The following is an 11,188-nucleotide window of genomic DNA, read 5'->3' on the forward strand; positions in this document are numbered from 1 at the left end:
ACCAAAGGAATGAACAAGCTATTCAATGAAATAATATCAGAAAATTTCCCAAATCTGAAGAATGAAATGAAAAATCAAGTACAAGAGACTTATAGGACTTCACAAATACAAAATTACAACAGACCCACATTAAGGCATATTATAATGAAGATACCTGCCATACAAAATAAAGATAGAATTTCAAAGGCTGTGAGAGAAAAAAAAAATCAAATTACATTCAGGGGAAAATGAATAAGGATATCAGCAGATTTTTCGAACCAGACCCTCAAAGCTAGAAGGGCCTGGAATAACATTTTTCAAGCTCTGAAAGAAAATGGATGCCAACCAAGAATCTTATACCCATCAAAACTTACCTTCAGATTTGATGATGAAATAAAATCCTTCCATGATAAACAAAAGCTAAAAGAATTTACAAATTGAAAACTGGCATTACAGAACATTCTCAGCAAAATATTCCATGAGGAAGAGATGAAAAACAACGATGCAAATCAGCAACGGGAGGAACTAGCCTAAAGGAATAGTCAAATAAAGGAGAAACCAAGTCATGTTAAAAAACAAAAATAAGCAAAATGACTGGGAATACAAATATCTCAATAATAACCCTGAATGTTAATGGCCTGAATTCATCAATCAAAAGACACAGACTGGCAGATTGGATTAAAAAGAAAGACCCATCAATATGCTGCCTGCAAGAGTCTCATCTCACAGAAAGAGATACCCACAGACTAAAGGTGAAAGGATGGTAAAAAACATACCATGAACATGGACTCAGCAAAAATGCCAGAGTATCCATCCTCATATCAGATAATGTGGACTTCAAGCCAAAGTTAGTCACAAGGGATAAAGAAGGACATTTCATACTGCTTAAGGGAAGCATAAATCAGCAAGACATAACAATCATAAATATCTATGCCCCGAACAGTGGCTCATCTATGTACGTCAAACAAATCCTTCTCAATTCCAGAAATCAAATAGGCCACAACAGAATAATACTAGGTGATTTTAACACACCTCTCTCACCACTGAACAGATCTTCCAAACAAAAATTGAACAAAGAAACCATAGAGCTCTATAACACAATCGATAATTTAGACTTAATGGATATTTATAGAATATTCCATCCAACAAAGTGCGAATATACTTTCTTCTCAGCACCACAAGGATCCTTCTCTAAAATAGACCATATTTTATGCCACAAAGCTACTGTTAGCAAATACAAGAAGATAGAGATACTACCTTGTATTCTATCAGATCATATGGATTAAAATTAGAAATAAATGACAGAATAAAAAACAGAAACTACTCCAACAACTGGAGATTAAATAATACACTATTATGTGTTGAATGGATAACAAAAGACATCAGAAGGGAAATAAAAAAATTCTTTGAAGTAAACAAAAACAGAGATACATCATATCAAAATCTCCTGACACTATGAAAGCAATTCTTAGAGGAAAATTTATTTCATGGAGTGCATTCAACAAAAGAAAAATTCAACAAATAAATGACCTAACACTACAGCTCAAAGCACTAGAAAAAGAACAGAGCAACACCAAAAGTAGTAGAAGACAGGAAATTGTTAAAATCAGAGCTGAAATCAATGAAATTGAAACAAAAGAAACAATTGAAAAAATTGACAAAATAGTTGGTTCTTTGAAAAAATAAACAAAGTTGATAAACTCTTAGCCACACTAGCAAAGATAAGGAGAGAGAAAACTCAAATTACTAAAATTTGGAATGAGCAAGGAAATATCACACCAGACATGAGTGAAATACAAAACATAATTAGAAACTATTTTGAAAATCTATACTCCAACAAAACAGAAAACCTCGAAGACATCAACAAGTTTCTAGAGACATATGAATTACCTAAACTGAACGAGGAGGACATACACAACTTAAATCAATTTCAAGCAATGAAATAGAAGAGGTCATCAAAAGCCTACCAACAAAGAAAAGTCCGGGACCAGATGGGTTCTCAGCCGAGTTCTACAAAACCTTTAAAGAAGAGCTCATTCTAATACTCCTCAAAGTATTCCATGAAATAGAAGAGGAGGGAACCCTCCCAAACTCATTCTATGAAGCCAATATCACCCTGATACCTAAACCAGGCAGAGACACATCGAGGAAAGAAAATTTCAGACCAATATCTTTAATGAACATCTATGCAGCTTCCCTCAGCAGACATTCCACAGTACTGGCATTGGTTGATCTTAAAGTGCTCTTCTGCAGATTTGTCTTCCTTCTTATATCTCCATGAATTGCCCTCTCAGAGCCTGCCACCAGGAAATCCAACAATGTTGCACTTTTCCCAGCCTCTTAGGCCTTCCTTTGAAATCTTGGTGGAATCCTCTGAGATCCCCTAACTGTAGCCTCCTGCATTCCTGCAAAACCAGCACCATGGGTTTGATGCCAAGATCTGTCACCATCATGAATAGTCAGAACTCCTAGGACTATGGCAGGAGCTACTTTTGAGAGCTCGCATGGCTGAGCATGGTGAAACAACTTCACAGGTTCCTCTATGTAAGGATGGTGCGCCAGTAGTCTCTTCAAAAGAATTTTTACTTTTATAGCCTTGAGTCTCAGATGAGTGTGGTCTTATCATTTCCTGAGATATCGTCAAGCCATATTTCCTATTGTCTCTAGGCAAAACTTTTAGTGTTTCTTTAGTGTCTGTAATGTCTTTTACAACCACACATTCCTTAACCCCAGTTTTACTCACAGTTTTATAGCCAAACTGTAAGTTTTTCAAATCTTTCTGCTTTGCTTTCTGTTCCTGATTATCACAATAAACGTAGCTAAAAGCCACCAGCAATACCCATGCCACAGCCTGAATACCAGGCTGCCTAGAAATTTCTTCCACCAGATAAAGAAGTCCATCATCTTTAAATTCAGACTCACAGAAAGTATCAGAACATGGACAAAATATAGAAAAATTCTTAGGCAGAATGTAACAGGAAAGGCCTCTAGTCCAATTTCCAAGAGTCTTATTTTTCCTTCAAAACCTCAAGAGCATTGTATTTACTGTCTGCAATTCTATCTGTCTTCTGAGCTCCTGAGCTCCCACCAGATTTACCCATTAAGCTCTGCCTACAACAATGCAAAGCTTTTCCAGCTTGCATCTCTAAACTTTTCAAAATTCCTCCCACAAATTATGAAATGCTCCAAAACCTTCTGAATCACATGGCCAGACTCATCACAGTAACAAACCCACTTATTGGCACAAACTTCTGTTTTAGTAGGCTTTTTCACTGCTGTGACAAAAACACCTGTAAAAACAATGTTAGAGGAGGAAAAGTTTATTTGGGAGCTCACAGTTTATAGAAGAGTGTGGCAGGAAAAAGCAGCTCAGCACATGGCTCAATAATATGTTGACAAACAATATAACTCAAAGACAAGTTGCTTATTAACTTACCTTATCCAGCCACAAACTACTTGCCAGCTGTTGCCAACCAGTTAATCCATATGTTAATTAATGCTGATTAGTTTAAGGCACTCGTGAACCTCTCATTTCACCTCTAAACTTTCTTGCACTGTCTCACACATGACCTTTTGAGACATGTCTCATATACAAACCATAACAGCAGAATTTGTGTTTGGGTGTGTGAATCATTCAATTGTACTTTTGGTACTTGTTATATTGATACAACCACTTTGTCTTATGTTTATAAATTTATCATTCAAGAGCCCAATTTTTTTCTTTATCACATTATTTAGGTAAAATTAAACTAATTTAAGGAATGTCAGCTATGGTAGTAAGACAGACAATGAACTTGTCATTATCCCAATGTGTATATCTTTTTCAGGTTATTTCACATCTGATACTTCCACTTGATGCAAGTTCTTTAAGTGTATAGTTCTTGTCTCTGTTGGTGACTGATACAATTCCCACAGATAGAAGTGTCTGACTTATAAAAGATGTACAGAAAATATTGATGGAATAAGTTTTCAATTATTGTTTCAAACACTAAATTCAACAGTATATTGATAATAGATAGATATGATAATAAAAAATATCAGACACTTAAGGAAGAAGATATATAGGGGATTAATAAATATATGAAAAAGTGTGTGGATGTGGGGAAAATAGTACACTTTTACATTGATGGTGGAGTTGCAAGTTGGTGCAGCCACTCTGGAAAGCAGTGTGGAGAATTCTCAGAAAACTTGGAATGGACCTACCTTTTGAACCAGTTATCCCACTCCTCAGTTTATACCCAAAGGACTTAAAATCAGCATACTACAGTAACACAACCACATCAATGTTTATAGCAGCTCAGTTCACAATAACTACATTGTGGAACCAACCTAGATGCCATTCAACAGATGAATGGATAAAGAAACTGTGGTATATGTGCACAATGGAATATTATTGTAGAGCCATAAAGAAGAATAAAATTATGGCATTTTCAGGTAAATGGATGGAGTTGGAGAATATCATGCTAAGTGAAATAAGCCAATCCCCACCTCCCCGAAAAAAGGCCGAATGCTTTCCCTGATAAGAGGATGGTGATGTATAATGGGGGTCAGGGGGTAGGGATGAGAAAAGAATAGAGGAACTTTAGATTACCTAGAGGGAAATGAGAGGGAGGGGAGTATGAAAAATGATGGAATGAGACAGACATCATTACCCTATTAACATGTATGGTTACACGAATGGTATGAATCTACATTGTGCACAGCCATAGAAATAAAAAGTTGTCCCATTTGTGTATAATGAATCAAAATGCAGTCTGTTAAAATGAAAAATCAAAGATCTTAGTTTTAATATTGCTAAATTTAAGCAATATTTTTTAAAAACTAAAATTTTAAGAAAATATAGCTAATGTATACCTTTAAAGGAATGCTAACTTTTATGCAATATATTGCCCAATCTTTGATATCAGTTGCTAATCTTAATGTCACTGATAGATTAATCTGACTCTGGTTTTATATTATACTACTTCTTTATAATTGTTTTTGTTTCTTCTTTTAGATTTATTGAGTTAAAATTTATATAAAAATTGTATATATATAATATAAATAGCTTGATAAATATGGACATATGCACACACCTTTGATATGATCATCCGAGTCAAGCAACTACACTAATATACTACCATAAAAAATTTCCTCAAATTTTCTGTTAGGGTAACAATATGAGATCTAACCTTATGACACATTTTAAGATCTACCATATGGTATGTTTAATATAATGGTTCAAACATTATGGAAAACAATATGGAGTTTCTTCAAATAACTAAATCTAGGACTATAGAACTGAAGATATAACTCAAAGGAATAGCACTTGCCTGGCATGCATGAACCCTTAGACTTGATCAACATTATCAAAAAATAAATTAATTAAAATGAAAATAGAATTGCATATGATCCCACAATCATCCCAATACCTGATATATATATCTCCAAAAGAAGTAAAACTAATGTAAATCCAGCATCCATTAACATTAAATACACTGGATAAACTAAGGATAGAAGGAACTTAACCTCAATGTTATAAACAATATATATGACAAACCCAAAACCAACATCATAATGAATGAAGAAAAACTGAAAGCATTTCCTCTAAAATCAGGCATAATACAAGGGTGTCCACTCTCACCACCTCTATTCAATACCATTCTTGAAATTCTAGCCAGAGTAATCAGAAAAGTTAAGGAGATTAAAGAAATACAAATAGGAAAAGAAAAAGTCAAATAATCACAGTATGTTGATGACATGATCTTATGTTTAGAAGACAAAACTCCATCAGAGGACTTCTGGTGCTGATAAATTAATTCAGGAAAGCAGTAGAATACAAGATCAAAAATCATAAATGAATAACTTTTCTGTACTCCAGTAGTAATTCTGCTGAAAAAGAAATCAGGAAAAATGTCCCACTCACAATAACACCCTTCTGTGATTTTTTTGTTTAATTTTACGTATACGAAACCATAGGATTTGTTTTGACATAATTACAAAATCATGGAATATAATTTGTTCTAATTCAGTCCCCAGTACTTCTCCTTTCCCTCCCTTCCCCATTCCCCTGCTCCCTTCCTACTACTCTACCAATATTTCTGCTATTCACTTATACCTTTTTTAAAATTAGTGTCTTGTGAATGGACATGATGATGAGATTCACTATGGTATATTCATATATGTACATGGGAAAATTAGATTAGATTCATTTTACTCTGTTTCCCTATCTCAACCCTCTTCCCCTAAACGTATTCCCCTCTGTCTACTACAGTGAACTTTCTTATACTCTTTTACCACCCATCACAGTATTTTGATTAGTTTTAACATATCAGAGAAAACATTAACCTTTCACTTTTGGGGACTCACTTGTTTCACTTAACACAATAGTTTTAATTCCCATCCATTTACCAGCAAATGCCATAAAATTGTTATTTTATTAATGACTGAGCAGTACTCCCTTGTGCATATATACCAATTTTTCTTTATCCATTCATCTGTTGAAGGCCACCTAGGTTGACTCCATAGCTTGGAGTGAATAGTTAATTGTGCTCTATAAACACTGATATGGCTGTGACACTTAAATGATTTTAAATGATTGAGAACTAATTCAACCAAGAAGGTGAAAGACCTCTAAGATAAAAAGTATAAAAAATTGAAGAAAGAAATTGAAGAAGTTCTTAGAAGTTGGAAAGACATCCCAAGTTATTGGACAGCAGAATTTGTATTGTCAGAATGCCAGTATTAGAAAAAGTGCTATACAGAATCAAAGCAATTTCCATCAAAATACCAAAGATAGTTTTACATAAGTAGAAAAAAAAAGTTCTAAAATTCATTTGGAAAAATAAAAGAATAGTCAAAGCAATCTTAAGCAATAAGGGTAATTCTGGAGGCATCACAATACCTGACCCCAAATTATACTATAGGGCTAAAATAACAAAAGCTACAGGTATTGCAATCAAAATAGACAAATGAAATAGAAAGGCAAATGAAATAGAATGGAAGACACAGAGATGAATACACATATTCACAGTTGTCTGATACTTGACAAAGGTGGCAAAAATAAATGTTAGTGGAAAGACAGTCTTTTTAATTTAATTTAATTTTTTAATTTTTTTTGATTCATTGTACATAAATGGGGTACAACTGTTGTTTCTCTGGTTGTACACTAAGGAGAGTCACACCATTTGTGTAGTCATACATGTACATAGGGTAATGATGCTTGTCTCATTCTACTATTTTTCATCCCCCGAGCCCTCCCCATCCCTCTTTTTCCTCTATACAATCCATCCTTCCTCCATTATTGCCTTCCTCCAACCTCCTGTTATATATCATCAACTGCTTTCTAGAGAGATCATTCGGCCTTTGGTTTTTTGAGATTGGCTTCACTCACTTAGCATGATATTCTCCAACTGTGTCCATTTACCTGCAAATGCAATAATTTTAATTCTTCTTTATGACTGAGTAATATTCCATTGTATATATAAACCATGGTTGCTTTATTCATTCATGTATTGAAGGGCCTCTAGGTTGATTCCACAAGCTAGCTACTGTGAATTGAGCAGTTATAAACTTTGATGTGGCTGCATCACTGTAGTATGTTGATTTTAAGTCCTTTGGGTATGGCCAAAGAGTGAGATAGCTGGGTCAAATGGTGATTCCATTCCAAGTTTTCTGAGGAATCTCCACACTGCTTTCCAGAGTGGCTGCACCAATTTGCAAACCCACTAGTAATGTATGAGTGTACCTTTTCCCCCACATCCTAGACAATACCTATTGTTGCTTGTATTCTTGATAATCACCATTCTAATTGGGGTGAGATGGAATTTTAGGGTAGTTTTGATTTGCATTTCTCTAACTACTAGAGATGTTGAATGTTTTTTCATATAGATCTTCTGTGAAATGTCTGCTCATTTCCTTAGCCCATTTATGGATTGGGGTTTTTGTATTCATGGTGTAAAGTTCTTTGAGTTCTTTATAGACTCTGGAGAGTAATGCTTTATCTGAAGTGTGTGTGGTAAAGATTTTCTCCCACTCTGTAGGCTCTCTCTTCAATTGCTGATAGTTTCCCTTGATGAGAAAAAGCTTGTTAGTTTGAGTCTATCCCAATTATTGAAAGATAGCATTTAAAAAATTGTGCTGGGAAATCTCCATAGCTATTTGTAGAAGAATAAAAATAGATCCCTGTCTTTAACCCTGCATGAAAGTCAAATCAAAATGGATCAAACACATGTGAATTAAACCAGACACTTCCCAATTGCTAGAAGAAAACAGAGTCAACACTTCAACATATAGTGGCAGGTAGTGACTTTCTTAACAAGGCACTTCAAAAAATAAACCCAAGAATCAGTAAATGGGATTCCATCAAGTTACAGTTTCTTCACAATTAAAGAAATGATTAAGGGCATGAAGAGAGTGTCTACAGAATTGGTGAAAGTCTTTGACAGCAATTCTTTTGACAGGATATATACCCAGCATATATGAGGAACACAAAAATCTTAACACCCAAAGAAAACCCCACATATAATCCAATTAATCAATGGGTAAAATAAATGAACAGATATTTACCAAAAGAAGCAAAACAAATGGCCAAAATTATATGAAAAAATGTCCAACATCCCTAGTAATCAGAGAAATGTAAACAAAAACTAAATTGATGTTTAATTCCTAGTTTTGTGAAGAACCTCCATACTTCTTTCCAGAGTGGTTGCACTAATTTTCAGCCCAACCAACAATGTATGACGGTACCTTTATTATTATTTGTATTCTTGAAAATTGCCATTCTGACTGGACTGAGAGTTGTTGAACATTTTTTCATATATGTGATGACCATTTGATTTTCTTCTGAGTCAAGTCTGTTTAGTGCTTTCAAAAATTTTAAAAACAATTAAAATCCCCAGCACCGCAAAAAAAAAAAAATTAAAAATGTTCCACAATTCAAAAATGGACAAATTACCTGAAAAATTCCCTTCATAAAAACATTATACATATAGCTAACAAACATTTGAAAAAAGTTTATAGGAAATGCAAATCAAACCCACAATGTTTTATCATCTCACCATAGTTTCAGTGGCTATCATGAAAAAAGATGTGAAGGTGTGAAGAAAAAGTAACTATTATATATGGTTGACATGAATGTATACTAATACAGTGATTGTGGAGGACAGTATGGATGTTCATCAAAAACTAAAAATAGGATTACCATATGACCCAAATTTATGACTTCTAGGTTTATATTCAAAGTAATGAAACGAGTTTATCAGTGTGATAACTACAAGACTATGTTTATTTTGGCATTATTTATAATAGTTTTGATATGGAATCAGCTTAAGTGCCTTGCCCATTAACAGATGAATGGATAAAAAATGTGGTATATTTTCAGTTATACAAAAATTTACAACAAAATGTAATTTACAACAAAATGAATTTGAACTGAAGGATATGTTAAGTGATATAAGTCAGACTTGAAAGATAACTATCACGTCCTTTATGATACATAGGAGCTGAAAAATGTCAAATGGAAAGTATAAATGTGAATAATAGATATTGGGAAATGTTTTGGTGTGGGGCTATAGAGAAAGTGGAAAAAGGAGGATTGATTTGATCAGTATACACTTTATGTATTTATGAAAACATTATACTTAATCACTCTATGTATTAATACATTAATAAAAAAATGTAAAAATGTTTTAAAAAAAAGAAGATGGGAATATACTTACAGTGGAATATTATTTACCCTTAATAAAGAAGTAAGGATCTGGGTGCAGTGACATGAATGTGTGTGTAGTTCTAGCTATTTGAGTCGCTGATATAGAGGATCTCTTCTTGAGCCTAAGAGTTAGAGACCACCCAGGGTAACAAGGCAAGGCCTAATCTTAATAAATGAAAAAAACCTTGAAAAAAGAGAAATCTTTCCATTTGTAACACACTAGATGATCCTAGAAGAGATTATGTTATGTGGAATAAGTCAATCCTTTCCAGCGGATATATATGTAGCATTCCACCTATATGATGTATCTAAAATAGTGAAACTCATAGAAGCAGAACATATAATGGTATCTGCCAGTGACTGCACAGATGGAAAAACTGGGAAGTATTCTCAATGGGTATAAACTTTGTTATACCAAACGAATGAGTTCTTTCTAACTATATCTGAAATTTATTTTAGAATCAATTTCAAGTATTTGATGATGTCTCACACTCAGATCAAACCATTTAGGTAGAAGAGGATCTCACTTCCTACGTGGTATGCTTGTACAGAAAAATTTATTTTTAGAATTCTATGTATTCACAGTATCAACTGAAATAGACTCTCAAAGAAGAGAAGTTTAAGCTTCCCCAAAGTAACTGTGGCATCCCTTACTCCCAACTCTGTACTTACCTCTAATCAGAAAGTTCAATTTCCATTTTTCTAAAGAACATCAAGTTCTCCTTCCCCGAAATACTATTTTAAGGGCTTAATAAGTTTTACCAATATCCTTACAGCTTACAACTTCTAGTGTTTGCCATTGAAGTACACTGCTTCCTGAAATAGTATGTATCTATTGCCATAGACCAATCCAGACTGAACTGAAATATGAAATATCAGATTTGTATTGGTCTATTTCCACCATCACCATTCCAGCCACAATAACTTCCTTGCTTTTTCTGGCATTGCAGAAATACTTGTCTTCCTTGCTTTATTTGTTTCCACAACATTTATCACCATCTGTAATCCTATGGGGTGATACATTTTGACTGTTTTCTTCATTATTGCATCCTCTTTATCTAGCAGAGTGCTAGGGTTTTAGTAATTTCTCAATAAATATTTGGTGCATACATAATCATTGCTTTGAAGGTGAAGGAACATTGCCTTTAAAATCACTGAAGTTTTTCCTGGTAGCTTAGAAGAATAGCAACTTTGAAGAGCATATCTAATCATGACACAGAAAGGTTCATTTTTAGGGCCTAACACTATGAAAATACTCAATAAGTTGGACAATAGGATATTGCTGTGCAATGGTTGTCTGAATGTGCTATGGGATTTTTTATGAGTGGGTAGAGAATTATTAGAAGATATGTGTTTGATCCCCCAAATCTTGTCTTCCACAAATATATCTGCTTGTATCTATTTTATTACATTAGGTTTATGAAGAATGTTTTATTTGAACAAAAGGTTAAAATGTTGGGAAACCACTGTTATAGTAGAAAAATATTGCCTAGATTTAGAAGACCTGGGTTTCAGTTTTGT

The sequence above is a fragment of the Sciurus carolinensis genome, chromosome X, assembly GCF_902686445.1.
Source record: "Sciurus carolinensis chromosome X, mSciCar1.2, whole genome shotgun sequence".
NCBI lineage: Eukaryota > Metazoa > Chordata > Mammalia > Rodentia > Sciuridae > Sciurus > Sciurus carolinensis.